General features: G+C 41.0%; 1 non-coding gene across 1 annotated transcript; it reads left to right on the top strand.

Moving 5' to 3' along the window:
- The first annotated feature begins 22,652 nt into the window (after positions 1-22,652).
- Positions 22,653-22,759, top strand: LOC118667838. Its single transcript, XR_004971415.1, has one exon. It is a non-coding gene; the product is annotated as a U6 spliceosomal RNA (small nuclear RNA).
- The last annotated feature ends 1,094 nt before the right edge of the window (positions 22,760-23,853 follow it).

Below are 23,853 nucleotides of genomic sequence, written 5' to 3'. Positions count from 1 at the left end.
TTCTCTTTTCCCCCCCATACCTCCCCTCTACCCAGTTCCCACCCCACCCCATGCCCTTACGCCCCCCACTGTCCTAGTCCATAGGTATAAGATTTTTGTCCAATCTCTTCCTGCACCCCCCTCACCCCCTTCTCCCAGAGAATTGTCAGTCCACTCTCTTTCTATGCCCCTGATTCTATTATATTCACCAGTTTATTCTGTTCATCAGACTTTTATTCACTTGATTTTTAGATTCACTCTTTGATGGATACGTATTTGTTGTCCCTTTGTTGTTCATAATTTTTACCTTTACTTTTTTCTTCTTCTTCCTCTTCTTAAAGAATACCCTTCAGCATTTCATATAATACTGGTTTGGTGGTGATGAACTCCTTTAGCTTTTTCTTATCTGTGAAGCTCTTTATCTGACCTTCAGTTCTAAATGATAGCTTTGCTGGGTAATCTTGGTTGTAGGTTCTTGCTATTCATCACCTTGAATATTTCTTGCCACTCCCTTTTGGCCTGCATAGTTTCTGTTGAGAAATCAGCTGACAGTCGTATGGGTACTCCCTTGTAGGTAACTATCTTTCTCTTGCTGCTTTTAAGATTCTCTCTTTGTCCTTTTGCCCTTGGCACTTTAATTGTGATGTGTCTTGGTGTGGTCCTCTTTGGATTCCTCTTGTTTGGGGTTTTCTGCGCTTCCTGGACTTATAAGTCTATTTCTTTCACCAGGTAGAGGAAGTTTTCTGTCATTATTTCTTCAAGTAGGTTTTCAATATCTTGCTCTCTCTCTTCTTCTGGCACCCCCATAATTCAGATGTTGGTACGCTTGAAGTTGTCCCAGAGGCTCCTTACATTATCTTCATATTTTTGGGTTCTTTTTTCTTTTTGCTCTTCTGGTTGGGTGCTTTTTGCTTTCTCGTATTTCAAATCTTTGACTTGATTCTTGTGATCCTCTAGTCTACTGTTGAATTTCTGTATATTATTCTTTATTTCAGTCAGTGTATGCTTAATTTCTGACTGGTCCTTTTCTATTTTTTTTTGCCATTCTCACTAAGATCCTTGAAGGTCTCACTAAGTTCCTCGGAGGTTTCTAGAAGATTTTTGAATAACCTTATAACTGTGGTTTTGAACTCTATATCCAGTAGTTTGCTTTCCTCCATTTCTTTCATTTTTGACATGTTTCTTTGTCTCCACATTTTGGCTGCTTCCCAGTTTTGATAGAGTGGCCTTGTGTGGTAGGTGTTCTATAGAGCCCAGTGGCTCAGCCTTCCCAATCACCTGAGGTGGACACTCTTGGTGCACTCACTTGTGGGCTGTGTGCACAGTCTTGTAGTTGAGCCTTGATTGCTGTTGGTATCACTGGGAGGAATTGACCTCCAGGCCAATTGGCTGTGAGGACCAGCTGTGTCTACATTGGAAGAACTGCTGTGCTGGAGACACCCTTATGGGGCAGGACTTGCTTCAGTGGGGCTTTGGTGCTCACTGAGTCTGCCCCTTGAGTGTGTCACTTATGGATGTGAAGAGTTGTAATCTGGTATGGTCTCACACTGACCACTGGGTACACTGGCTCTTAGATCTCCAAGGAGATGCAAAGTCAGCCACTGCCTGAGGTCACCCAGCAGGAGCTACAGAGAGATCTGCAGATTCCTCCTCTTTATTTGGGGTTTAGAAGTGACCTAATGAGGCCCAGCTGTAAAGCAAGGCTGCTGCTGGCCTTGGGCCTTCTTTTGGAAGCTTTGGAACTCTCTGACCCAGCTGTAGTTTGTTAGGTTTTAAGCTGGGAAAGGACAGGCCATTCATATGCAAAAGCCACTGCGCACAGTTTGGGTGGGGTTGTAAATTGGGTGGGGCAGGGTCTCAGGGAATCACCAGGGTGGAGCAAACAGCAATGGCTGCCAATCAGCGTTGCACTGGGGAGGTCCCTGTATCTCCGAGTCCCACACCCCCACTCAGGAACAATGATCACTAAGAGAAAGTCACTCTCGCATTCCTGTCCCGATGCCAGACAGTCCAGTTTCTCCCCAGAGTCTCTCTCAGAACTGGAGTTCAGAGCAAGCGGGAGCTTGGTATCTCCCTCCCGATTGAAAAAACAACAACAGCACACCCAGTTGCCAGCCCGTTTCGCACGAGCCTCTGCACCTCCTACCAGTCTCAATGCACTTTTGTCTTTCCTTCTAGTTGTAGAACTTCCACTCAGCCAGCTTTCCCTTGGCTCTGGGTGGTAGTTGTTTTGTCTTTTAGTTGTAGTTTTGATGTGGTTGTGAGAGGCAGCAAGTATAGGTGTTTACCTATGCCACCATCTTGGTTCTCCCCCTAAGACAAGTTTCTTGTTGGAGGTAGCAGAACTTAATAGGGAAAGCACTGGGAACCTGAAGACTTAACTTTGCATCCAAATTATGTTCTCTTCAGCTGTGTAACCATGGACAGATTTTTTAGTCCAATCAGCTCAACATAGGGAAGATTGGTTCTGTCGTAATATGTTGCTACAACCTGAAATTCTCCTGACTGGCGATAGGGTAAAGATTTAGAGTAATGATTTGGAGAGCAACAGCTCAAGAGTGTGGCCTAGACCTAATTGTGGAGCCCACTGCATGTCCAAGCAAGAGCATCCCCACAGGAGTGACCAGGCATCCCTGAACTGTGTAGATCAAGGTTCACTGGTCATACTGTGTAGCACTGGCTAAAGGTGATGCCTATAGTCTGAAGAACTTTCAAGCCTCCTCTTTGTTTAAATAAATCTTCGCGATGCCTTGGACACTTTATGGGTGTGTGGTGGGGGAATGGAAGTGAGTGTGTGTCAAATGATTGATCCTAGATTTGCTTCCTTATAGGGCAGGTTTGGGGGGTCAAACAGTTGATTTGAAAAATAACACTGGCCCGAGAGGTTTAACCTGAAGCTTAGATTTCTTGCGTAATTGTACTGCTAAGGAAAATTAATATGTGTACTGAAAATTCAACCAATTTTGAAAACAAACACTTCCCACATTAAATCAAACACCCAAATACATAGAAAGGTGACATGAGTTACATTGTGTCAGACTCTCCTGGGTTGGGAGGAGGCTGCTTTTTCCTATTCCAAGCATATATATCTCATATCCCTTTCCTCTCTTAGAATGACTGCTTACTGTCATGCCAGGTTTTGCTAATCTTGGATTCAGATAGATAAAAGGAATTAATTTATGATGTGGTATAAGATTACAGAACCACACAAATGGGGAGGAAAGGTTCTTCAAGTGTTCAACAAATATTTATTCAATGTTACCTTAAATTTCCTACAGTGATGTTCACTTGTCCTGCTATTAAAGCCCTTCCATAATCTGACATCTGCCTGTCTGCTGTATTGCCTTCCACTGGCCACTTGAGTTCTCCTATTTCAGAATTATTTACCTTCACTTCAACACAACATTCTGTTTCATACTTCTGTTCTTTTGACATACTGTTTCTTTATTCTGGATTGTCTTCCTCCCCTAGTGAACTCCTACTCATTCTTAAAGACCCAGTTCAAATGCCCTTTGTCACCTGTCTTTGCCCTGAGGCTTAATTAATAACTTTTTCCTGCATATGCCACATTGCATTCAAATTATTGGTGAACAGGTTTTTAAAACCATTCAGACTATAAACTCCAAAGGGCAATACTGTGTTATTAATCCTTCATTGCTAGTTCCTAGACTATCATTAGTTTTTAAGGAATTTTTAAAAAATCAATGAACACATGCATGTATACATTCCAATGCTGTGTTAAAGGAGTGGTTGATTGAGCTACAAAATGAAGAAATAGTGTTTATTCTCAAGGGGATTATAATCATAGGGAAGAAATAGACATGCTAATCTTACCTCTACTATATGAGATTTCTAAGGAATGTACTAGAGATAGAAGTACCATAGGAGCATGTGTGCCTAGCAGTATAGTTATTGTTAAGAGAATAATGAAGGGAATAACTATTTATTGAATGAATAACAAAGGGATAAAAAGAATGATGATGACAGAGCTATTTTAAAACACAGAAATAGTTTGGTGGAGGAGGTAGTATTTAAGCTGGAGTTTAAAAGGTGAGCAGTTCTTGCCTTCAATTTGTAATGATTGGAAAGGCTGAGCAGTAGCATTTGTAAAATCAGAGCCATGAAAACATGATGTGTTAGAGAAATGAATAGCAGTCTGGTTGTAATAGTGAATATGAGAATGAATGGTAGGAGAGTTTTCTGAAGACCTATATTGGGAACAATATGAAAACCTTGGATTTTATGGGAGATGTAATGGGGAGATGTTGAAGGTTTTAGAGCAAAGGAAGGAAAAGATATATTAATATATGTATTGTATGAGGATTAGAGAAATACATGGAAAGTGCTCAGAGCAGTAATTGGTAAGTAGCAAATAAGCAAAGAATGTTACTTATTATAGAGATTTTCTGGCAGAATAAATAAGGTTGGAAGATATTGAAGTCAAGGAAAAAAGTAAGCTATAGCAATTATCTAGAAAAATATAATAAAGTCCTAATTAAAAAGAGACTATAGGCATTAAAAGGGATTATATTCAAATAACATTTTAAAGATAGATGGAAATAATATCACAACTTGTGAGTCAAGAGGAGTCGGAGCTTTTGGCATTGCCATTTGGGAGAAAAGTAATGTTATAAAAACAATAAAACTGGGGTAACAGGGGTGTGGAAGGCAGGTGAATGGGTATGTATTGGATATATTGAATTTGAGGGATCCCTGAGACTCAAAGATGTTTACAAACCTGTTAGACATGTAGATTTAAGGTCTGAAAAAGAGGCGTGGACAAGAGATGTGAATTTGTGGATCATCAGCATAGAGGTGGTGGTTGACACCATGCAAATAATTTAAGTTACCCCCCTACCACCACCACCACCAAAAAAAAAAAAAGTGTAGAGGAGGGAGAGTAATGAAGACTGAAAATTTATGACTACTGATTTTTAGTGAGGCTTGATTTTATGCCTAATAATACTTGAGACTTTTAGAGTATCTTTCTTCCTCACCAGTCATGCAATTTTGAGAGCCAAAGGTTGTTGAATGTGGGAAAAGCAGAACACAGGGCCAGGCAATATAAATATGTATAAGCTAATATAACATCTATCTAAAAGCCTAAGTGACCATTACAACTGAACGACCAGTCGACCAGTCACTATGACACACACTGACCACCAGGGGGCAAACACTCAATGCAGGAGCTTCCCCCAGACCTCAGGCCTGGGCCCATGAGCAGGCAGCGCCAGGCCAGCCAAGGCAGGTGCGAGTGGGGGCCAGGTGCAAGCGGGGGCCCCCTGATCACCCCACTGGTCGCCCCGCAGAGGGAGGCGACTGGCAGCGGGGAGTGGGGCTGGCCGGTGGCACCAGGCCAAAGTGGGTGCAAGCAGGGGCCCTGATCACCCCGCCGATCACCCCACAGATATCCCCTGATTGCTGATCAGACCTAGGGACCCTACCCATACATGAATTTCATGCACTGGGCCTCTAGGTATCAATTTTTCTTATCACAAAAATACAGGTGCTTGAAAAGGGCAAAATTGGTATGCTAAGATTCCACCGCAGTGCCTTAATGCAGCGGTCGCCAACCTTTCAGACTCATGAACCACTTGTGGTCCGTGGACCACCGGTTGGCGACCACTGCTCCAAAGGTTTCCTTAAACCAGCAGTCGCCAGCCTTTTAGACCTCACTGACAACCAATGGTCCGTGGACCACTGGTTGGCAGCCGCTGCCTTATTGTGCTACTGACCTGATTATTGACATATGTTAACTTAGGGAAGTGTTTTTTCAATTAGGAGCAAGCTTTATTTTTTGTCGTCTCTTGATTGTGATATTGCAAGGAAAACTGCCTTTTAACTGCATGCCTTGCAGCTTTCACTTCATGAGAATTATTTTTAAATGGATACTAACTCATAATACTTTACCATTATATAGCTCTTTGCAACTTATAAAACTCTCACAAAATTCTTTCAGCCACTTTATAAAGTAGGCTCTAATTCCCATTTTACAGATATAAAAATTGAGTTTGAGGTATATTATGGCTTCATCATGACCTTGAGAGGATATTTCTGTGTAGCTGGGTTTTAAAAATTGAAATATGACCAAATGCTTCACAGTGATCAGATTTTCCAGTTTGTGCCATATGATCATGGTTGATCCATGTAATTTTCTCTTTTTATTTTTTTATTCTTCATTCCTCATCCTCCATTTCTAATCTTTTTATTATCACAAAAGGTACTCATTCTCATGTATATTGAACATAATGTTAAGTGAAGCAAAATTAACGAATTGTTTGGAATAATATCATATATGATCATTTTTAATGTATTCATAGAAAATTGTATGTATTATTTATGGGTAACTGTATATGCGTGTGGGTGGGGAAACAAAATTTTAAAAACCCTTTGTCTCCTAGGAAGCTTCTGGGAATCTCAGAAATCTCAAGGTGTAGAGCACTGTTTGTCAAACTTTAGTATGAATCAGAAGCTCCTGATGGCTTGTGAAAACGGATCACTGGGTTTCTCACCAGAGTGTTTGAGTAAGTAAGTCTAGGGTGGCATCTCAGATTTTACATTTCAAACAAATTCCCAAGTGGTATTGATGCTGCTAATCTGGGACCACACATACATTGGGAACCATAGTTATAGGGGGAGGGGAAAGCCCCAGGGGATGAGGATGTAATCAGTGGGGTTTTGTTAACTTACCCACCCCAACTACACTTTTCATCAGTACCCCAGGTCCATTTTATATTCCAGCTCCTCCCAGCATCCTCCACTTTTTCCCCCCCTTTATTGTCAATCTCTTTCCCTCAACTTATTATTCCTTCTATAGTCAAATAAACCTGTGTAGTGTCTCAGCTCTACCAGATACTGATTAAAGTCTGAGCAAGTTACTTACTTTCCTTAGAGTGATGCCTTTGTAATAACCCGATTGATATTTAGCAGGAAAGGAGTGAAAGGGGAAACCAAATAGTACAGGCATGCCATTTGTTCAGCTTTGCCAAAAAGCTGCATTTAACACTTCCAAGTCTTTTACCCGCTCATTCATGGGGGAAAGGCTAGAAAAAGGCAGTTTAGATGCATGCCCAGTAAGGTCTGAGTGATCTGGGAAATGCTTGCCTGTCAGTCACAGCTGAAAATAGATAACTGGCCAGGAGGGGCATGGCCACTGCAAGTGCTAGAATTCTAAATACTAGAATATAAATTTCTAGACAAAGGAAGTTCAGCCCTGCTTCCTCTCTTTCTTGACTCATCTGCCAGTCCCCCTTGGGACTCCTGTTGCAGAGGGCTACACTCATTCCCCTGTGCCTGCCTGTTCGGCCATGTTAGACTCCACACAGGCACTAATGGACTTTAATCTGGCCTGAATGCTGAACCACACCTGGCTGCAACATGGATGCTGGCCCTCTTTCTGGCTCTGCTAAACTCCCAGCTGCCCCCCTTTCAGGATTGGTTTGGGGGAAATGGGACATTGCAACCAAAGAAATGTAAGTTTATGCTAATAAAGTCTTCTTCCACATTCCATCCCACCATGGGGGACTCTGAAAATGCTTTTTCAGCAGCACTTCCAGGACCTCACTCCCACTCATGTCTGAGAAGTCTGGCCCTTTAATTTCTCTAGCATCAAGAGCATTAGTATTCTCATATCTAAGGACCAAAAATATACTGCTAAGAAATCTTTGCACTTTAATCAATAAATTTATTATTGATAGTAATATTAGCAGTGCTATTTGAAACCATTTGGTAAATATTGTAGGATAAAGCAAATAAGTTATTAGGAATCAAGATATTCCAAGTAAGAGAAAACAGGTATAGAATAAGTTTTAAGCAAAAACTCTGTCAGTAAGAATAGAAAATATCATGATAGGCCTACCTTGTTTTATTGTGCTTCATTTTGTTGTGCTTTGCAGATATTGCAGTTTTTGTTATTTTACAAATTGAATATTTGTGGCAACCCTGTGTCAAGTGTATCTGTGCCCTTTTTCCAACAACATTTTCTCACTTTATGTCTCTGTGCAACATTTTGGTAATCTCACAGTATTTCCAACTTTTTCATTATTTTTCTATTTGTTATGGTGATCTGTGGTCAGTGATCTTTGATGTTACTTATTGTAATTGATTTGGGGAGCCATGAACTGTGCCCCTATGAGACAGTGAACTTAATTGATAAATGTGTGTTCTGACTCTACTGTCTGGCCATTTCCCCATCACTCTCCCCCTCCTGGGGCCTTCCTATTCCCTGAGACACAAAATGTAGAAATTAGGCCAATAAATGACCATATAGTGGCCTCCAGATGTTCAAGTGAAAGAGTCACACACCTCTCACTTTAAATCAAAAGCTAGAAATGATTAAGCTTAATGAGGAGAGCCAAGAAAGATTGAAAGCTTAGCCCCTTATACTAGTCAACCAAGTTATGAATGCACAGAGAACGTTCTTGAAGGAAGTTAAGAGTGCTGCTCCAGTGAACACATGAATGGTAAGAGAGCAAAACAGCCTTATTAGTTATATGGGGAAAGCTTTAGTGGTCTAGACAGAAGATCAAACCAGCCACAATATTTCCGTAAGCCAAAGCCTAATCCAGAGCAAGGTACTTACACTCTTTAATTTTTTGAAGGCTGAGAAATTGAGGAAACTGTAGAAGAAAAGTTTGAACCAGTAGAGGTTGATTCATGCCACTCCCTTCTGGCCTGCAGGGGAGGGCAGTTGGGGGCTATCAGGCCGGCAGGGTAGCGGTTAGGTGTTGATCAGGCCAGCAGGGGACCGGTTAGGGTCAATCAGGCAGGCAGGCAGGAAAGTGGTTAGGAGCCAGCAGTCCCAGATTGTGAGAGGGATCCCAGATTGGAGAGGGTGCAGGCTGGGCTGAGGGATACCCCCCTCCCCCTCCAGTGCACGGCTTTCGTGCACTGGGCTTCTAGTATTACATAAGCTTAATTGATAAAGCATTGGCAAGATTTGAGAAGATTGACTCCAATTCTTAAAGAAGTTCTGTGATAAAAGGCTATCATACAACATCACATGCTACAGAGCAATTGATCATGTAATGAAGAGTCAATTATTGTGGCAGACTTCATTGTTGTGTTACTTTAAGAAATGGTCACAAACACCTCAGCTCTCAGCAATCACCACCCTGATCAGTCAGCAGCTGAACAGAGGCAAGACCTTCCATCAGTAAAAAGATTATGACTAGCTGAAGGCTCAGATGATGGTTAGCAATTTTTAGTAATAAAGTATTTTAAAATTAAGGTATATGCATTTGGTTTTTTAGATGTAATGCTATTGCACACTTAATAGATTATAGTATAGTATAAATATAACTTTTTTTAAAATATATTTTATTGATTTTTTTACAGAGAGGAAGGGAGAAGGATAGAGAGTTAGAAACATCGATGAGAGAGAGAAATCAATCAGCTGCCTCCTGCACAACCCCTACTGGGGATGTGCCCGCAACTAAGGTACATGGTCTTGACTGGAATCAAACCTAGGACCCTTGAGTCCGGTGAGCCAAACAGGTTAGGGCTAAATATAACTTTTATATGCACTTGGAACCAAAAAAATGCATGTGACTCACTTTATTACCATATTCACTTTTTTTTGTAGTAGTCGGGAACAGAACCAGCAATATCTCCAAGGTATGCCTACATTAATTAATATTGTTTTAAAAATACATTTCCTAAATCTGACCACTGAAAGGATCTAGATTAGAAGCGATGACATCTCAGTACTAATAAGCATCCCTGGTGCCCAGATTTTCATTTCTAAATACTATTTCCTACTAAAAGGGATCAGAGCTCTTTTAAGTAATATGTGATTTCTGGTCTGCAGCGGTAATTGTACAAGGTGAGCCTGGAAGCTAAGAAGTATTTAAAGATTAGTGAAGTAATGTCAAATGGAGCCGGATTTAAGGAGCTTCCACAGACCAGATTTGGGACAATTTGAACATCAAAAAATAATAATAATCAATAGTTAATTAGGAAACCTTAAATGTGGATTAGAAATTAGGGAGTTATATTTTTAGGTATGATAATGGTCTTGGGTTATATAGGAAGTTTCTTTAATTTTTAGAAATGGATGCTAAAATACTTATGGATGTTATGTCATAATGTCTATAATTTTGTAATAGTTCAGCAAAAATTTAGATAGTTAAAGGAAAGATGGCCAATTGTTAAAAATTGTGACCAAAGATAGTGAATATATGGATGTTCATTCTTCTAATTTTCTGTATATTTGAGATTTTTAAGTAATGTGAAATATTTTGAACTTAAAATACATTTGTTATATGTGTATATTACAAATGTAATGTACATTTTAATTCATATGTGTATTTGTGCAGAGCACCTTTCACAACTTACAGATGTTTAAAAATGTTACTTCCCTTCCTTAGACTAAAAAAAAAGAAGAAAAAAACAAACCCTATTCTTAGCTCAGCTTAATTTTTATTTGTAGAATCAAGTGGTTTTACACAAACACACATGTAAATAAATAAACAAACAAACTTTTCACCCCATAGTTCCTTCTACCACATTGATTTACTAATTGATTTATGTGGCTCCCCTTTGTTGTATCAACAGAGAGAAGCTTCAGCTTTTAATTCACTCTCGATAGTGTCAAAGACATTTTGCACTTACTCAAATTATAAGGTCAGAGAGAGAGAGAGAGTGGGGGAGAGAGAGCATGCAGTGAAAAGACAGATGGAAGGGAAGAGATATGAGACAGATGAGCCTCTCTCAGAACAAGCAATGTAGCCATAATAATAAAAGTGGAAAAACAATTCAAGGAGAATGGTTAAAATCCTAAGAGCTTGACTGTCCAACTTGATAGAAATATGACAGGAGATGTCCTATACTCACCCTAACATACCTAAAATCAGAATCCTAATAGAAGGTCACCTTGGCCTATTTACAAAAGCAGGCCAAGGTCATTCAAGTATTAATTCATGTCTAGATCAAGGAATACCTAATCAGTCACTCATTCAACAGATATTTAGCAAGCTGCTACTGTGAGCCATGCTCTTTTCCAGCAACAGGGGATAGATATATCAGAGAACAAAACACACCCAAACCCTCGCCTTTATGGACAGATAATAAACAACAAATAAAGTAAATGGGGCAGGGATTGCAATTTAAAACAGGATGGTCAGAATGGGCCTCACTGAGATGGCACCATTTGAGCAAAGGCTTATAGAAGATGAAGGAGGCAAGTGTGCTAATAAATAGGAAGAACTTTACAGGCAAAAGGAACAGCAAGTGCAAGGCTGTGTGTCAGCAAGGTACCTGGCAAGTCCCAGGAATGGAGCAGAGGCGGGGGCTGAGAAGAGTGAGAGTGAGGAAATGGCAGGATGAGGAGTCAGGTTACAGTGACTAGGTCACTGAGGCCCTTGAATACCATAAAGATTTAGGATTTTACTCATAGTAAAATGGGAGGCAAGCAAGGAAAGGCTTTCAGTGGAGGAGTGACACAACCTGGCTTTTATTTTTAGAAGGATGGCTCTGGCAGCTGTGTTGCAAATAAACTGGAGTGGGGGAAGGGGGTGGAAGCCGGGAGGTGAATGGTGATGGTTGCTTGGATCAAGGGGAAAGCAGTGGAGTGTAACGGTAAATGTAATTGGATCAGATGCTTACTGTGTGGAGAAGTACAAAGGGAATGTATTTAGTTCCCTAATTTTCAATATCAAATAACAAGATGTTAAGTTTTTCATCTAGAGATAAACTTGATCCAACATTTAAACTCTAGCAGGGAAGTATCTTATGTACGTTTCTGCAGAGTTTATGGAACAAGGTAATGGGAAGTCTCTTTTGGGCTGATGGGGGCAGGGTGGAATGAGTACATAGAGCCAAGGACTCAAGGGTCCAGAAGGAATTCCAGGGCCCTGCTATATTGTATGTCAATACAAATTTTGTTTAAAACCTTTGAGACAGTCTGCCCTTCCTGGGTTGCCAGAAAAAGTATGCTTTTGCTGTTTTTCACCAAGCTCACTTTAAGGGTGAGGGGCGGGGGGAGGGGGCTTGGGGGGGGGTGCGTGTCCCTAGGGCTTTTTAATGGGAGTTACTTAAAAAGTGCTTGACATTCCTCCTGTTGTTAAAAGCAAAGACATGAAGTGAAACTGTAATTCTGAATCAAGTGATAGAGTCAGAGACTTGACCTGATTGAGAAACAGCTTAGATATTGAAGAGGAGGGAGGGAGTGAATCAGGTCCAAGCTTCACCACTCTCTGAGTGATCCCTGCAACGCCTTAGAACCACAGGTAAACACATAGACAGACACTGGGGTTGCAGATGAAGTTTTTTGACTGACAGTTTTATTGAGGTGAAATAAACTGCAAACAATGAACTGCAATGAGGTGTGCATATAAAGAGCCTTGACATGTGTACACCAGAATCAAGACAATGAACATATTCATCATTCCCATAGCTTTCCTAGTTCTCCTTGGCAATCCCTTCTTTCCCACTGTTCCTTGATCTGATTTCTGTCAATACAGGTTACAGGTTAATCTGTTTTTGTACAGATGTCCAGAGCTCTTTTTCCTTGTAGCTCTCTCTTCTCTGCTACTCTGTTCTGAAAACACTGGTCACCAAGGTTTCTTAGCTTTGTCTTAGCTTCGTCTCCTGAACTGAAACATGGAGCCTCCTGGGGTCCACCTGGGTTCTTGATCCATAATGTGGTTTAGAAATTTTCTCAAGGCCCTCAATTGTTTTCCTTCTATCACGATTTACTGTCTTATCCTGGCTATTGTGGCTCAATGGTTAGAGCGTTAGCCTATGCACCAGTGGGTTGTGGGTTTGATTCCCAGTCAAGGGCAAGTACCTGGTTGCAGGTTCTGACCCCAGCCCTGGTGGAGGTGCGTGCAGGAGGCAACCAATTTATGAGTCTCTCTCACATCAATATTTCTCTCTCACCCTCCCTCTCTCTTATCCCCTCCTTCCCTCCCTATCACTCTCTCTAAAAAAAATCAATGGAAAAAATATCCTCAAGTTAGGATTAGCAAAAAAGAATTCTTTCATTGCCTGATTCAAAGTCTTGCAAACCTTTGTTTTATGTATTTTATCTTTTGGTTTGTTTGTTTGTATATTTCAGGTGGAAAATAACTGTCCGTGTTACTCTATTTTGGCCAGAAGCAGAAGTCACTGGTCAAGTGTTGAAGTAGATCTGTGTTGCTGGCTAACTGCAGACTCAGGAATCCTACAGGCTGTGCTGTTGGTAGCAGAGCTGGAATTTTGTTTTAGGGATTATAGAGCTTGCCTTGTATATTTTTACCTTTGGCCTAGAAGTTGGTTACAGGAACACCAGTGGTCAGGAGTACCTTATAATTTTCTTATTTGATATTACAAGTTAAAATTAAAGCAGTTAAATGCAGCTATGTTACCTCTTTTAAAATGCAAATTCCTTTGGGAATTAATATTAAAAACCTGCTCCTAACAACTTAATAACTACCAATTATTGGGAGTATACTGCTACATGCCAGGTGCTTTGCTGAACATCTTATAACCACCAATTCATTAAAACTCACCCTGATCCATTGAGGTACATTTGAGCTTAAACAGATTGGCAGAAGTTGAGAAACTTGCCCCTGGTCCCAGAGCTCTTGAGGGGATTAGAATCTAGATTTAGATGCCACCAACCTCTTCTGTTCAAATTATGGCCCCAGGACCAGCAGCATTAGCAGAATCTCAGGCTCTACTCCACACCTACTGGATCCAAACCTGCCTTGTAACAAGGTCCCCATGTGATTTGGACGGACAACTTGAGAAACCCTGCTCTAATTTATGTTCAACCTATTCTCTCCATCAGCTGGATGAAGGAAGAACTTAAAGGAGGTTAAGATTTAAAGACAAGATAGGCAGGATAATTGGAGGTCTTGGAACACTGTCACAGCTCATGTAAGGGTGGGGTATCTTAGTGTATGTGTTAGTCAGTTGAAGATGAAAAAGCATTTAACATACTGAGTACTTACTAAATGCTAGCTATTGGTCTAAAGGGCTTTACAATGTTAAGTGGCTTAATTCTCACAACTATTAGGTTTGTTCTCATTTTATAGATGAGGAATATGGAGTCCAGAGAGTTTAAGTAATTTGTCCAACCAATGTATTAGTGGCAGTATTGTAATGTAACCTCAGGCACAGTGGCTCCAGAGTCTAAGCTCCAGATCATGCCATCACATTGAGAAAGCTTAGTGAACCTGGGCTGAAGGTGGGAGAAAAAGTCCCAGAACAGCGGAGGGGAAGGGTGGGGAGGGAGGTATAAAAAACAAATTCTCCCTGTTTTGCCAGGGAGAGTTTTGTGCATAGTAACAGAGCCCCAGAGTGTGCTGGGATCTTTACAATATCTAAAAAAGTCTATTTCTTTTGCATATCTGAAACTCAGCATGCTATATTTGCAGGTGAGCATAATTAAATCGTGCTAAAGATTTCTTGTCTATTAAAAGAAATAATGAAGTAATGAGAGTAATAGTTTTGGATATACAATTTTCTGCTAATTTTGTGGTGATCAGAAAAACAACATACTCTCTGAGGCTTTATCTGTGTAGTGTAAAGCAAAGAGATAAAAATATATGAGCTACTGGCCTTCATTAAAAGGATAAAGGGTTGCTGATTGGTATTTCCTTTTAGGCTTTATAGAAGCTTTAAATTTAAAAGAACTTTGCAGCTTGCTGACATCTGTGAGACTTTTTACTCTACTCGGCTGGCTTAATTGTGCTCATGCTTATTTGTTAGGTTAACTGAGATATATTTAGATATAATCTATAGTCCCTCCTCCTAGAAGAAAAGAAAACAAAAGCACAAGTCAGCTGGTTTCAGGGCCACAATTCAAGGCCTGTGTCTTTTATTATGCATTGCTTCAGTTAATTAGCTTTCTAATTGTGATTTATTCTAAACTGTTATTTTAAATCCATGCCCAGAGACTGTGTTGAGGTGACATACTACTTTAGAAATAATAGAGATGTGGTTCTCTGCCTTTAGTTCTGAGAGCTACACTATTCAGGATACCATTGTTTCTGTGTCTTCTTTTCTCACACCAACCCTGATTCTTTTTGCTATTCCAAGTCAGAACTTGCCCATCAACCAGAAATGTGACCATCCAGCTCCATTCTGAGAAATAGCCCATCTCACTCTATTTCCCACCTGGTTATATTCTGCTCTATTTCCACTTACTCCTTTTCTTGGTTTTTGCTTCCTCCTCCTCCTCCTCCTCCTCCTCCTCCTCCTCCTCCTCCTCCTCCTCCTCCTCCTCCTCCTCCTCCTCCTCCTCCTCCTCGTCTTCTTCCTCCTCCCCCTCCCCTTTTTTTTCTCTAAATGTTTCCCTTTTAGACTTGCAGTTCATAGTTCATTACACTTTTGTCCTGGGACCTTGGAGTCCTAGAGCACTTCAGCCTTGACCCAGCCTTCTGGCTCCTCCCAGTCTTGTCATGAATTGCTCACTCAGTTTTAGGCACTTGCTAGCCAAACCTTGGAATTAACCTGTTGGACAAGTACCTCGGCTGGGTGTATTTGGAACCCATAGGTGAGGGACAGACTTGTCCATCTCCTAATGCTGCCAAGTCTGGGCAAAATTGCAGTGAGAACAGGTTTGAGTTCAGATAATATTATCCTCCTTTGGGTTCGTCCTCTCTTTGCTCCCTCTCCTTCTTGCTTGTATCTGGAAATTTTCATGCCATTGGGCACCTCTATTCCCTTCAGAACAGCGCTGTTCTGAGTCCCACTCTCAGAGTAACCCTTCACTGGGTGACAGGTATCTGGCCTGTTACATCTGAATATGAATATCCTTAAGAGATGCTAATGGATTATGCTTCACCCTATAAAGTAATTGTGTGTCTTAATTAACCATCTGAATGAGATCTTCTAACTCATGTACTGAAGGTGCCTTAATGCCTTCATGGAATAAGGTAAGATGTAAGCAAATACATCACAAAGCAAAACAAAAACTATCAATAGCAGTAACAGCTCTAGGGAGATCTGTTATTCTGACACATGCTATGACTGTCTGCTAGCTGTCCTCCATATACTTATTTCCTGGGAACAAAGCTGCTGAGCTGGAGACTACATTTTCAGTCCCCCTTGCAGTTACATGTGGTCATATAAGTGATAAAATATTTGAGGATATGATATGTTTGAATACTGTGTCACTTGCAAATTAAGATAATTTTTTGGCTCTGGTCTTTGTCTCTATTCACCACATCCTATGGTGAGAATTTGACTTAACCTTGACTATCCAGAGGCACATACCACTTAAGGAAATGGTAGAGCCCCAAGATGGAAAGAACCTGGGTCCCTGAATGATTTCATAGGAGAGAACTGTTCCACCAGCCTATACTGGCTAGCTAGACTGTTACATCAGAAATAAGTTTCTACCTTATTTAAGCTACTAGATTCCCGGTGCAACGAAATTCATGCATGGGGTGCGGTCCCTAGGCCTGGCCGGCAATTGAAGCATGAGCTTCTGGCGTGGAAGGGCAGGTCTCAGCTGACCTCTGGACCCTGGGCAGCACCTGGGCCCCCAGATCCCCCGCACGCCCACCTCCACCTGAGTCACAGTGCCAAGTCCCCATACAGAGTGGTGAGTGCAGCCCGAAGCTGCGGGCCTGGGTGCAGTGTAGGCCTCTGGGCTGCCCAACAGTGCCACACAGAACCACGGGGAGCCTGACCTGTCCCTGTGGTCCTGGCAGCTGCGACTCGGCTCACCCAGAAGAGGCCCTGCGGGTGCTCAGCAGACACCCTGCATCCTCACCACACCTCCATCCCCATCACCCCCGCCCCCAGGTAGCCAGCGAGAGGCCGTAGCCCCCCACCTGGACACCATGGGAGGTTGGTCTCAGCCACCCACACCCAGTTTCCCATACCAGCCTGGGGCCTGGCCCCAATTGGGTAATCAGGGCCTGCCGGCTGCTGGTTACTATCTGCGGGGTGATGGGTCAGGGCCGGGCCCCTACCTAGCTCCCTCGGTACCGAGAGCCAGGCGGCGCACCCCCCCCCCTCCGGCCGCCACTGCTGGTCGTTGTCTGCAGGGCATTCAGCGGGGCAACTGGGCCCCTACTCACACTCACCTTGGCCTGGTGCTGCCCGCTCACCTCCACCATCCCGCTGTGGTCCCGCTCTCACTGGGGCCTATCAGGGCCAGCAGCACCTCCATTGCTGCCTGCTGCCAGTGCTGTGTTGCCGACACCCGCCATGTTCTGTGCCGCTCCCTGGTGGTCAGCACACATCATAGTGAACAGTGGAACTCCCGGTGGAGGGGACAATTTGCATATTAGACTTTTATTTATAGGATTGCCTTTTGGGTCCTTTTTGTTATAGCAGCTTACCATTACCCTAACTAATACATAAATCTAGAAAAGTGTCTGAATCATTCCAGGAGGAATTAAGTTTTGGAGACCTGGATTCTGAATATTTAGCATTAGAAAAGTTCTAAATCTCAGTCTTCCCTAGGAAGATAAATTGACTTGTTGGAGGGGTCCTTTCCATCATTACACTTGTGGTTTATAGAGTTTTAATGTTCATCAGAATCACCTACATGACTTTTAAAAACAGATTGCTAGGCAACACTCCCTGACTCTCTGATTCAGAAGGTCTGGCATTTCTGTCAGGTTCACAAGAATTGGCATTTCTGTCAGGTTCACAAGAGATGCTGATGTTGCTGGTCTGGAGACTAGTCTGAGATCCCCCAAGTACTGGTCTTTCCTCTAACAAAACCTTGTAGAAAACTTGAGCCATCATAGATTTGACGGAGCACTCACTTGTAAAGGCACTATTGAGGCCCTGCCCCATAGCCCGTGGCCCTAGTTCTCCTATAGTTCTGGGTGGACACTTGCTCTTCACACTGACAGCTTCCCACCCCAATTCATGAGCCTCTCTGTTTCTCTGCCTGAGGGCTTTGTCCAGCACCAGGGCATCCTACTCAGCCTGCCTATAGAGCAGCCCAGAGTGTTAGGGATTTGTCTCTCCCAATAGAGTTTCTTGATCAACAAGAGATACTGTTGATGGGTAAATACCCAGGTTTCCCCATCCCTGAGTGGGACAGTTTGTGGCAGGTTCTTTGTGATACCTTGAGGATTCTTTGAGGAACAAGACTGAATGACCATAGCAAAGTTAATGATACCTTTATTGCCTTTTCTTCCTTTCTTGTCTCATTTTCCCTACTCCCTCCTGCTTCTCAGAATAACCTCAAATAAACTATCTGCACCCAAGTCCTCCAACTAGGATCTGCTTTGGGGTAGGAGGATCCAACCAGAGACATCGATTGGTTGCCTCCCGCACAAGCTCCGAGAACCTGCAACTCAAATATATACCCTTTGATGCATGGGCTGATGCTCTACCACTGACCACTCTGGCCAGGACTGGAGTGTCTTATTACTGGGAGGCCTGGACCATATTTCAGTTGGGACATATGAGAGGCAGTAAGGAATGAAGCTTAAAAGAGTGAGCTGTGGAGCCAGCCACACTGCCGGATTCCAACCCCAGATATGCCACTCACTGGCTGAGATGTGTCTTTATGCTCCAGTTTCTTTATCTATAAAATCAGGGTAATAATAGTTTCCACTATATAGAATTTGAGGAATGATTAAATGAGTTAACACAAAAAAAGTTCTTAGAACAGTGTATACACATAGTAAGATCAATAATTGTTAGTTTTTTACCACATGTCTGGGGCCAGGACTCCAGAATAATGGAGGAGGAAGCTTCTCATCCTCTCCAAACCTGCTGTTCCTTCTCTTCATGTCAGGAACAGAGCAGCTATCTCTGCCACTTGCTGGAGCAGGCAGCTGGCAGAGAGCTATGTGTTCTCTAATTGTTGAGTGCTTTCTGAAAAGTGAAATGACTCTCTTGTCCTTCTGTTAGCCTGTTTTCGTTGTTGATTTTGATAAATTACCAGTTGAATACTTTTTTAAATGGGGGGATGAATACAATAAAGGACAGTCTTCATCATTTAGTCATTAGTAATGGAAGCTTCCTAATATGCATTCTGCTGGTCACAATCTACAGCATGTGATAAAGGAGAGTAAAAATACTATTTTCTATAAAAAAAATAACTTTTAAAAAATATTTTTTATTGATTTCAGAGAGGGAGAGAGAGATAGAAATATCAATGATGAGAGAGAATCATTAATCGGCTGCCTCCTGCACAACCCTTACTGGGGATTGAGCCTGCAACACAGGCATGTATCCTGACTGGGAATTGAACTGTGAACCTCCTGGTTCATAGGTTGATGCTCAACCACTGAACAACACCGGCCGGGCTACAAAAATACTTTTAATACAATGTATCCTTTGTGGTCAAATTTTGGGGGAAAAGATATAAAGATGAGCTATAACAATTTTACTTCTGTGATTTTTGTATATTGCCTTCTCTGGATATCTATATCTATATCTATATATCTATCTATATCTATCTATCTATATCTATATATATAACTTGACATAAATAAAAATGAGATTATGTAATACATGTTGCTTTATAACATTTTTAACGGAATATAGCATGAACAGCATTCTGTGTCTTGAAATATTCTTTCACAACATTATTGGATTTTCTCTAATATATTCTCAAAAGATGGCTTATCTTGAAATCAAAAGGGTACCTCACTGTCTAACAAATGTCTCTGAAAAAAGAGAAAAACAAGAGATAAAGGCATCTATAGACACCAGTAAATGTCCATACAAAGCTTAAAGGGATTAGCTGAAAACAGCCTATAGAGAAATGTTTCCCACGTAATTTTTTTTTGAGTGGAACTGGAATCACCAAACCTTTTCCTAAAACTGCTTAAACAATGTTCAAAAGTTTCTTGGTTGTTATAATTCCCTTTTTTGGCCCCTATCCTCCCATAGGGAGAGTTACTAAAGATGTGTTAATATAGAAATGTTATCAGCATTAGCAAGGAGAGTTATAAAATCGATTAGGTACAATATAAACTGAATTGTAAGTTATGAGATAATTCTGATTTCAATTGTGGGGAACAGCGAGGAGGCAAAGAGTAGAATATGAGCCAATAGTTTGTTCTTTAATTTAAAGGCCATGAATGTGAACTAATTACACAAAGCACATTACTTTGCAGAACTAGATAGAGGAGGGGTTACTCTTTCAGGTACATGATGTAGCAGACATAAAATTTACACTCTCCCTTCACTCTCAGATGACAGAGACACACTGTTCCACCTACCTCCCAAGAGAGGGAAGCTGCCTATGTTGTTCTTTCACATACTGTGGAAAATCAAATAACATATCATCAGCCCCAAGCAGCCTAACCCAAAATTGATTTCTAACATTTATAATTAGTTACAAAGTTTTAAAAATGTACTAAGTGTGCTAACATAGTATACAAAGGTTTTAATGGAAAAGATTAAGGATAAAAATAGATTAAAGGATTTTGTCTATCTTTGAGTCATGGCTACCACTAACCTAATTCAAAAATTATTTAACTATAGTAGTTCTTTGAAGAACTTGGAAAGAATGAGAGACCTCATTCATATAAAATCCTTTTCATATCATTCCAATTGTCAAGTAAGCAAGAATGCGTACCAGGAGAGGTCAAGGTGATTTGGAATGAATGATGTGCCCTGCTTCCCATCCAGGGAAACAATCTGGATGTGGAATTTAAAGAGAAATGAAGGCAGGCAGAGGGATTGGGAATCATGTGGTGGGAAAAGGGTAACGTTGAGAACTGTGAAACAGAGAATTTGACTTGCATATGGAAACAATAGATGTCAGTAATGTCTTTAAAAAATGATGACACAATCCAAGTGTTAGGAAAGATAGAAGAGCTTGTTTTCATATACTTTGCATACGATGTAGAAGTAGAAAGTGGTCAGAGAGGATGAAAAAACTTGACATACTTATTGAAAAGTGAAAAATGAGTCTGTGGGCAAAGGAGAAAGGAAGAAAGAGTCTTAGATAAGAAAATAAGACACAGCATTTGCTAAAGATCCAAATATGTGAAGTAAGCAACAGAAGGGTAAAAGGCAGTGTTAAGCATCTTTGATTTGGGCCTGGGAAGAAACTTGTATTCTTAGAACTGAGAGGAGGAGATAGAGGAAAGGGTTAGAATTATACTAAGCTAGATGATGGGAAATAAGAAAAGATGCTTGACTTTCAATAAGCTGAGGAGTTCAAGTCAAAGTCATTGTGATGGTGGAATTGATGCAGATTTCTTTACATTAATGTTATTGTATTCATGAGAAAAAGTACAGAAGAAAAAATTGGCCTGCTTCATTGTTAATGGTAGATCAGCTGAAGCTCAAACATTAGATATCTGTTTGGGAATATCCGAGTTGGTTTGTGAATTGGGTCAGTTCACACATCTTTTGTCTAAGCAACTGTTGGGTAAAAGGAGGTAAACTGATATTAGAGCTGGGAATGGACTTCAGTACAGTTATTATCTTTGCATTTAGCAGTGTTTGAATTTCTCACTTTCAAATTTTGCCTCAGAGAAACTAGTTTGTAGGAAATTCTTCCATGTGCTAACTTTTCAAAGCAAAGCAAACTTTAAACAAGGCAAACAAAAGCTTTGCTTAGGCAAAATAGCGTAAACAGCCTTGAAAACAGACACATAAACAGGACATAAAGTATTAGCTTAGGCTGATTTTTTTTCCTTGCCTCTTATTTGATTTGCATATAAACAACAGTGCACCACTCATTCAATTCTGTTTTTGGCCCATAAAGACAATTTTCTTTCTCTTTTTATTTTTGACAAGTATTTTATTTTTTATTGATTTTTAGAGAGAGAGAGAAACATAGATATGAGAGAGAAACTTAGATTGGTTGCCTCCCACACAAGCCTTGACTGGGAATCGAACTGGGTGTGTGCCCTGATCAGGAATTTGACCCGTGACCTTTCAGTGACCTTGCAGGTTATTCTTCCTTGGCCGAGCTCCACCATGGGATGATGCTACAATCAACTAAGCTACACCAGCCAGAGAAAGTAATTTCCTTTTGATATTTCTATTTATTTTTTTCTAGAGGATGTGAAATATTATTGGTTCCTGACAAGATGTAAATGGAGGCCATAGTCAATCTATACATCATCAATAATATTAGGTGGGACCATAGAATTGACTCGAACCTGTATTGGAGGATTTTGAAGCTAGCAATCAACACTATCAGGCTTTTGGTTCTCTTGGCATTAGGAGCTACTCTAGGGAACTGGATATATCACCTTTTAACAATTACTATTTTTTACTTCACTCTTACACTGAGGGATTTGACCATAAGGTCATTGTTCCATATTATCACCACTAAGGTCACAACTAATTTTCATGAAAGGCCCATTAGATAGATGGCACTGATAATTTACTCTGACCAACTATTGTAAAGCTCACTTAACTACTGAATCCACTTAAGTATTTTGAATTGACCACTCAATTCAGATATATAGCTCAAAATGCAGACAATTGACCAAATCATTAAAGGAGAATTTTGAAAAATTGCATTGAATCAACAGTAGTTTTGTTGAATTATCCAAAATGAGTCATATGGGGTAATATCTCATAGCCACAAAGAAGAACTCATTATTATCACATAGAATTTCCAAATTAGTTGAGCTGAGGCTGGCATTTTTTTTTTCTGCTCTTTTTAAGGGAGTCTTCCAGGCAGGGAAAAATGTGAGAGGGAGAGACTGAGCTGGGATTTGAGTGTAAAGAGGAAATTGACTGAGTGGATATGGAAGGGATTGTGGTTCCAGGTATCCAGAATAAGAGAGGAGCAAGTGGTCGCTTCGGCAGCATATATACTAAAATTGGAATGATACAGAGAAGATTAGCATGGCCCCTGCACAAGGATGACACATAAATTCGTGAAGCGTTCCATATTGAAAAAAGAAAGGAGCAAGTCTTAAAGAAACACATTAAGTAATGAGGCTGAATGAATGTCCATCTTCTCTATCCAGCTCACCTCACTACTTGCTTAAGATTCAGCTAACATATTACCTTTTTGCAGGTTATTCTTCCTTGGCCGAGCTCCACCAGGCCATGTTCATTTATGATCATTGTCTTTTTTCTCTGCCTACCCTAATAATTCTGCCCCCCATTCATTCATTCTATAAACCCAGACTGTGAGGCCAAAGGCTATAACACGGTGCTAGGTTAGATACCTGGGTTACATAAACAAGACATAACAAACACATATTCATGAAGCTTACAATTTTATTGAGAGAGACAGAAAATGAACAAATAAGCAATAAAGTAATTACAAACTGAAGTGACTCACTTTAGATAAGGGAGTTAGGTAAAAACTTCCCGAGGATGTAACAATTAAGCTGAGATCTGGAACTGATGGAGGAGGATATGTATGAATGTGTATGTGGGTAGGTGAGTAGATGGAGTATAGGAGGAGGAAAAGAGGTGGCTGGTGTGAGCTGGGGGATTCCAGGATGCAGGAAGAGTAAGTATAGAGGGTTAAGGGAGGAAGACTGACTTTTGTTTCAACTATTTGGAAAGTACAAAGTAAAGCATGATTCTTAGGATGTTGGCTTTATAAAATGTCTGGAGAATCAGATTACTACAACGATGGGGAAGACTGTTGAGTGGGTGCTGTGGTGTTCCTCTCATTTCCCCTGTGGGAAGGTAGCCCTCATTCCCTCAGCTCAGGAAATGTTGGTTGCTAAGTGCCTACAGCTATATCTCTCTCTGGGTATTTCTCTTACTCAAGGTAACACCTCAGGCACAGCCCACAGCCAATGACTGGTTGGTAGATAAAGGGGTCAAAGGCTTAGCCCTCTTATTTTAGGTTGGGACATCTCTGTAGGTCCCTGTCACAGAAAACAGTTCTACAGGTCCCCATGGAATCAGCTGAAGCCATTGTTGCAACTCCCAAGATGATCGTACTTCCCTCTGCCCATTCCTGCTTCTCTGATTCCCTCACAGGCACTGGTTTTGAGAATGCTCCATGATAAACTTCCTGCATGCAAA

This window comes from Myotis myotis, unplaced genomic scaffold (assembly GCF_014108235.1).
Source record: "Myotis myotis isolate mMyoMyo1 unplaced genomic scaffold, mMyoMyo1.p scaffold_m19_p_12, whole genome shotgun sequence".
Classification (NCBI taxonomy): Eukaryota; Metazoa; Chordata; class Mammalia; order Chiroptera; family Vespertilionidae; genus Myotis; species Myotis myotis.
The sequence above is the reverse complement of the archived record's forward strand: the minus strand, read 5'-3'. Positions and strand labels throughout refer to the sequence as shown.